The sequence below is a fragment of the Lissotriton vulgaris genome, chromosome 1_1, assembly GCF_964263255.1.
Source record: "Lissotriton vulgaris chromosome 1_1, aLisVul1.2, whole genome shotgun sequence".
Lineage (NCBI taxonomy): Eukaryota > Metazoa > Chordata > Amphibia > Caudata > Salamandridae > Lissotriton > Lissotriton vulgaris.
This window is the reverse complement of record NC_141685.1, coordinates 1906492934-1906498582: the sequence shown is the minus strand read 5'-3', so window position 1 is coordinate 1906498582 and position 5649 is coordinate 1906492934. Positions and strand designations below refer to the sequence as shown.

The 5649-nt window shown below is 42.3% G+C and overlaps 1 pseudogene; it reads right to left on the bottom strand.

The window, feature by feature from the left end:
- Nucleotides 1–518: 518 nt before the first annotated feature.
- On the bottom strand, nt 519–1793 carry LOC147751373 (uncharacterized; annotated as a pseudogene).
- Between the last annotated feature and the right edge of the window lie 3856 nt (nt 1794–5649).

Sequence of the window (5649 nt, the reverse complement as noted above, 5' to 3'; positions counted from 1 at the left end):
GGAACCCAAGAAATTCCATGTTCTGGAACAGAGTCAAGGAGGACTTCTCCGGGTTGACTAGAAAACCCAAGTCCAGGAGAAGAGACTGGGTCGTCTGAAGATCGGACAGAAGAGAAAGTCTGTCGGAATTCATGATCAGAATATCGTCTAGATAGATGATAAGTCTGATCCTGAGGGAGCGGAGAAAGGCGACCACTGGCTTCAAGAGTTTTGTGAAGCACCATGGAGCAGAGGAAAGACCAAAGGGGAGAGAGGTAAAACAATAGGTCACTCCGGACCACTGAAACTGGAGAAACCTCCATTGGGACTGATGAATAGGAACAGTGAGATAAGCGTCCTGAAGGTCCAAACGAACCATCCAATCCTTCGGACGAAGAGTGTCTCGTAAATGGAGAATAGTCTCCATTTTGAAGTGGCAATAAATTACGAACTGGTTGAACCACTTGAGGTTGATGACGGGACGTAGTTTCTTGTTTTTCTTTTGAACCAGAAAAATGGAGCTTAGAAAGCCGGAGGAGTCAAAGGGATCTGAACTTATGGTGCGCCATTTTGGTAGAAATAATCTTAGACAGCCCTCCACAGGAGGGGAAGAAGAAGGGCTTACCTTGTTGGTTGGGGTTGGAGTTGCGGTAGGATTTTTGTCCTTTGCCTCTGAAGCCACGGCCCCGTTGTGGCTCGAATTGGGGCTTGTAGTCTTGGGAGTTGTTGAAGGAGCCTCTGGAGCCTTAATTGTAGGGACGGCCGGAAGAGCGACCCCTGCCTCATCCAGCCCGTCCAAAAACACGAGGGGCAAAAACTTTTTTGATTGATTGTTGCGCCTTATCTAAGGAGGCGAAAGTAGAGACAAACCGGCTGAGGTCTCGGACCAAGTTGTCATCAAAAAGAAGACCGTTGGCTTTGGGACCAGGATCCATAGGAGCAAAGTTGGCCAGTTTCGGATCCAATTTAATCAAAATACCTTTACGCCGTTCATGGGTGATTGCTGAATTGGCGTTGCCCAATAGACAAAAAGCTCGTTGAGCCCACATGGAAATGTCCTCCGCAGAGAGGTCAGCACCTTCAAGACGGGCAGATTCCGCCATATCCAGGATACGGGCTAGAGGACCCACCATATCCAGAACCTTGTCCTGACAAGAGGACCAAGCCTTGTCCACCCCTTTGCGTGGGTCTTTGCCAAATTCAGAGAAAAAAGTCAGAAGAGGCTGGTCAATAGAAGGAACTCGCGTGATCTTTTCGGGTAAAGAGGGTTTAGGGCACTCGGACTTGAGTCTAGACCGCACCGCAGTCTCCAACGGAAGGCGTAGATGGGCCGAAATGTATTCACCCACATGATGGGAAGGAAACCATTCCGTGGAATTAGGGTGACGAATTGAGGAAGGGTCAAACATGGGGAGGCCCTCTGAGTCAAAAACAGGTTCAAATGTGAAAGTGTCGGATTTGGAAAGTTTGGGAGGGGGAAGAGGGGTCAGCCACATCAAAACATCAAATAAATCGTCTGCATCAGCCATATCATCGTTAGTGTCCAAGACGGTGGAAATAACCAGTTTTTTAACTGGAGACTCTGCGTGCTTTGACTTTTGTTTCTTCTTGCCCTCGGTACCAACAAACCCCTCCTTGATAGGAGGCCTGGGAGGCACTAAGTCCTCAGTCAGATGCGAGTAGGACTTGCCCATCAAAAGTGACGATTTTTTATTAGATAGCACAGGAGCAGAGTGGTCCACCTTACGTTTTCTGCTATCCCCCGCAGACTGGGCCAAGACCTTGGACATAAGGCTGAGCAATGAGTTCTCCATTGTCTTTGACATGCATTTCATATTCAACTCCACAGCATGTTCCACAGAAGTAGTGATAAAGGTGCTTAGTCCTGCTTGAAAGAACCACCATCCTCCTTGGAGGGAATTTCCTCAGAGGAACTGTCACGTTCCATTATACCAAAGCAAAACAACCAAAGGTGGTAAAGGGTTAAGGAGAAGTGTTGTGAGCGTGAGAAGGGCGGGTCAGAGGAGAAGAAGGACCGCCTGCGCCAGACAGGAAACACGAAGCCAAGCTGAGGAGAGGCTTCCAGAAGCTCTGAGGAGCGGGAGGTGAGAGCGCGTGAGTAACGCGAGGGGACCAAGCCGGGCGAAACCACCGACAAAGAAGAAAGAGGAGGGGGGAATGTAGTTGCCCACTGAACACCGAAACGGAAGAAAGGAAGCGAGGAAATCGCGACAAGTGAGCGCGCCGCAGGCGCAAAAGAAACGCTGGGCAAAGCAAAGGTAAATATGCATAAAATATCAATAAACAATGAACATAATTCAATTAATTTATAAACTGGGAGCAAAAGATAATAGCACTTATCTGACTGCGAGCAGCAAGAAAAGAGGAAGCTGCGCAGTCAGTATGGCCTCTTATCTATGTTCTTGGTGCTGATTGGTTATCGTACTCTTGTTTTTTCTCATTCCCATGGCCCAGTTGTTGCCTGGCCTTCTGGGAACTGTAGTTTTTTCTCTTTCTGGCTGCTATTGCAATAAATGCAAGATTAGAAAGCATAATAGGAGCCTCCGGTCTTGTCATAAAATTTGTTTCCCCTTGTTAGATTATAATCTAACACTGGGAAACAAAATATTCAGAACCCCAAAAGGCCACAAATCAAGCCTTCTTGAGTGCAATACCTTCACTTTAGAAGTCTTTCTCAATCCATTAGAGAAATGTGGAAAACTTACTACTGTTTAAAAAATATCTGAAAATCTATTTATTTAAGGTATATTTTAACTGATACATACCACTTTCAGCTCCCGCCCCATTCACATGTCGCTCTCTCTACCACTGAACATAACTCTTTTCACCTTTCACGTGACTCTTACCCTTCATCCTTCCCCCTATTGCTGCTCTCAAGCTCCAGCCTTTTCTTCTTCTCCCGTCCATCACCGTCCTTTTTGGTTGTCACCTGCACAGCGCTTGTGTTGGGCTTGTGAAATCTATTGTTTTAAATATATCTTAAAAGGGACTTAAATCCCACCTTCACTTCTTATTGGTCCTTGTCACTTTACTTTTCCCCGTTTATATTGGCTGAAGGCGTTCTATTTTCTGTTCTTCCCTGCATGTTTCTCTAATTAGTTTCCCATCAGCAAAGTTCTGTGTTCATTTGCTTTGGTGGAATTTCTTTTAAGGTCTGAGCCTGCTGTCACTACAAGAGCTACATCCTAGCTTTTTAAAGTTACAGTGCAACCAAAGGGCCCAGGGCTGAGAGAGCTGTTATTATCTCTGTGGAGGTCCCCTCACATGCCTTTTAATCCTTCTCCATGCTCCGGACAAAGCACGCACTGCCTAGTGCCCCCACCTTACTACTTAGTTTTTGTTTTTGTTTCCATAATGTGCTATTTATAAACATCGCAATGTATTTTTGGGTCATGTTGCTGCTTATCACCTTTGGCTTGTTAATGACGCGCCATAAGCTTTTTAGGGACACTTCATCCAGTTCTTTCAGCTGCTATTAATACACCTGCCGGTGCTCGGTAAAGGTACTGGTAAAGGAAATGCCTTCTGCTTTCATCACGTAGCAAATCGCTGGCAGGAGAGCATTAAATGAACTCAGACAGTAGTGACATTTCAAATGTAAAGAAGTAGCCTTATGAATCATGGCATGTTTTGTAACTGTTGAGAACTGCACAGCATGCAAAAGTTTTTTTTAAAAACGTCAAGCCATGTTGCACACCAGCTCAACTTCTGTGCAACATGTAAAACACATTGACAAAGCTAATAGATTTTGCATTGGTGAAACCTATTGGCTTTACTAATGCTTGTCGTTTCTTGCTTTCTCCTCACTCATACTCACATCTCCAGTTGCTGCTCCTAGTTTGCCTCGTGCTACTCTTCAAGTCTAACCATGTTTATCTTTTTCTTTTTTTCTTCTCGCTAAAAGTTGCTGAGTCTTATTTACAATATGCTGCATGCAGTGCAGATTTACTGTTTAATAATAGTACTGTTCCCTATGCAGATGCTGTAAATTTCCGGTTGTTCTATAGTACAACTATCCAATACATGTTAGGTGAGTGCTACCAATAAGAATGCCAAATAAGTTAATAAAATCCTTGGAGGGCTCAATAGCAATCAGGTCAAATCGAGCTGGAACATACTGAGAAGAAACCTACTTTTTGACATAGTTTACATTGCAGAATATTCGATGGTTTTACGAGGAGTGGCTTCTTTTGTAGGGTCCTGGTTTCTTAACATGTCCTGGCTCCTAGGGGCCCAGGATGGCAACAAACTGGGGACTTTAAGATGAACACTACCTTCCTGAAGGTTTCCTAAATACTTAAATATCGTTGTTTTTCATTCATTTTTTCCGTTACTGTTCTTTCTTTTCCTTTCTTTTTTTCTCACTATTATTTGAAATGTATTAACTTTAAGTACTAGTCCTCCAGCTTTTGTGAGAATTGCTTGGTACTCAGGTTGGCGGCAGGAGTTAATGACCTGTAACCCAGATGAGCCTAACTTCAACCTCTTTCTTGCATGCAGAACGTTATCTACCAGGTCCTAAGTCCTTACTGAATCTTGCATGCTTGCAAACCTTGGCAGCACAATCAAAACTTGAAATTCACTCCCTATTTCAGTACATCTCACCTCTCCTGTAAGAATGACTTTAAGCAGCTTTTCTTTGAACAATACCTCCATTCTGGACCCTTTTGGTTGCTGTCTTTTCCACCTCTCACTTTAATAAGAGTCTCTTAGTATTTATACTTGATCCACTCTCTCGCTTCTCTATCTCCTTCTTTCATCAACACTCTTTCTTCAGCCCATTTTTCTTTCTTAATTATAACCTACCCTTAACTCATTATAGTTATCAATGCGGATGCAAATCTTTAGCTAAATCTGGGCCATACTGCAAAGACACTACCTTATACATATAAGTAATTCCAGAATGTATTTTCTTTCTAGTTGTAACCTTGCTCTTTCGTTTTTTTATTTTTTTTATTTTAATACGTAAATATCACACTACCAGAAAACTGCTTTCACTTCATTTTGTTGTTTAATTCACACTTGTACCTTTATTCCTGAAACTCAAAAGCACATTACCTCTGATGCAGTGTAAAAACTGATCTCGCCTTGCATGACACTTAAAACCTATCTCAACAATAAAGTATAAATGAGCACTTCGCCCATGCCTAGAAAATGCAACACAGAAACTTAGAAAAGTTGTTGAACCAGCACTGTAAAAGTGTAGGTAGAGATAGCGGGATTAATCAACTAGTAAATTTAAGATATTTAAGGAACTAATTATCTCATATAAATAACAAGCAATGTCATAAAATCTTAGAACTTAGCTTTGCTATCCACTTCATTACAGTGTCCTAACAAACTCGACTTTGGTGCAAATACTAAATTAAACATATTGGATATCTGAAATTTTCAGTATAAGTGTCAAATATGATAAAGATCACATGTGCTCAAGAACGATTGTATTGTAATGACTTTTAGAATTCACTACATGTTGATACTTTCTGAAATAGTGGCAGTAGGCCATACTTGAAGTTGAACATTTCTGTGTGATCATTACTGACAACGTTACTAAATGCATATATATCAGATGTGTAATTTATTTAGTTATGGTTAAACTTAGTTATGTAATGTTGAAATTAAACACGCCTTTTCTCCTTAGTCTACATT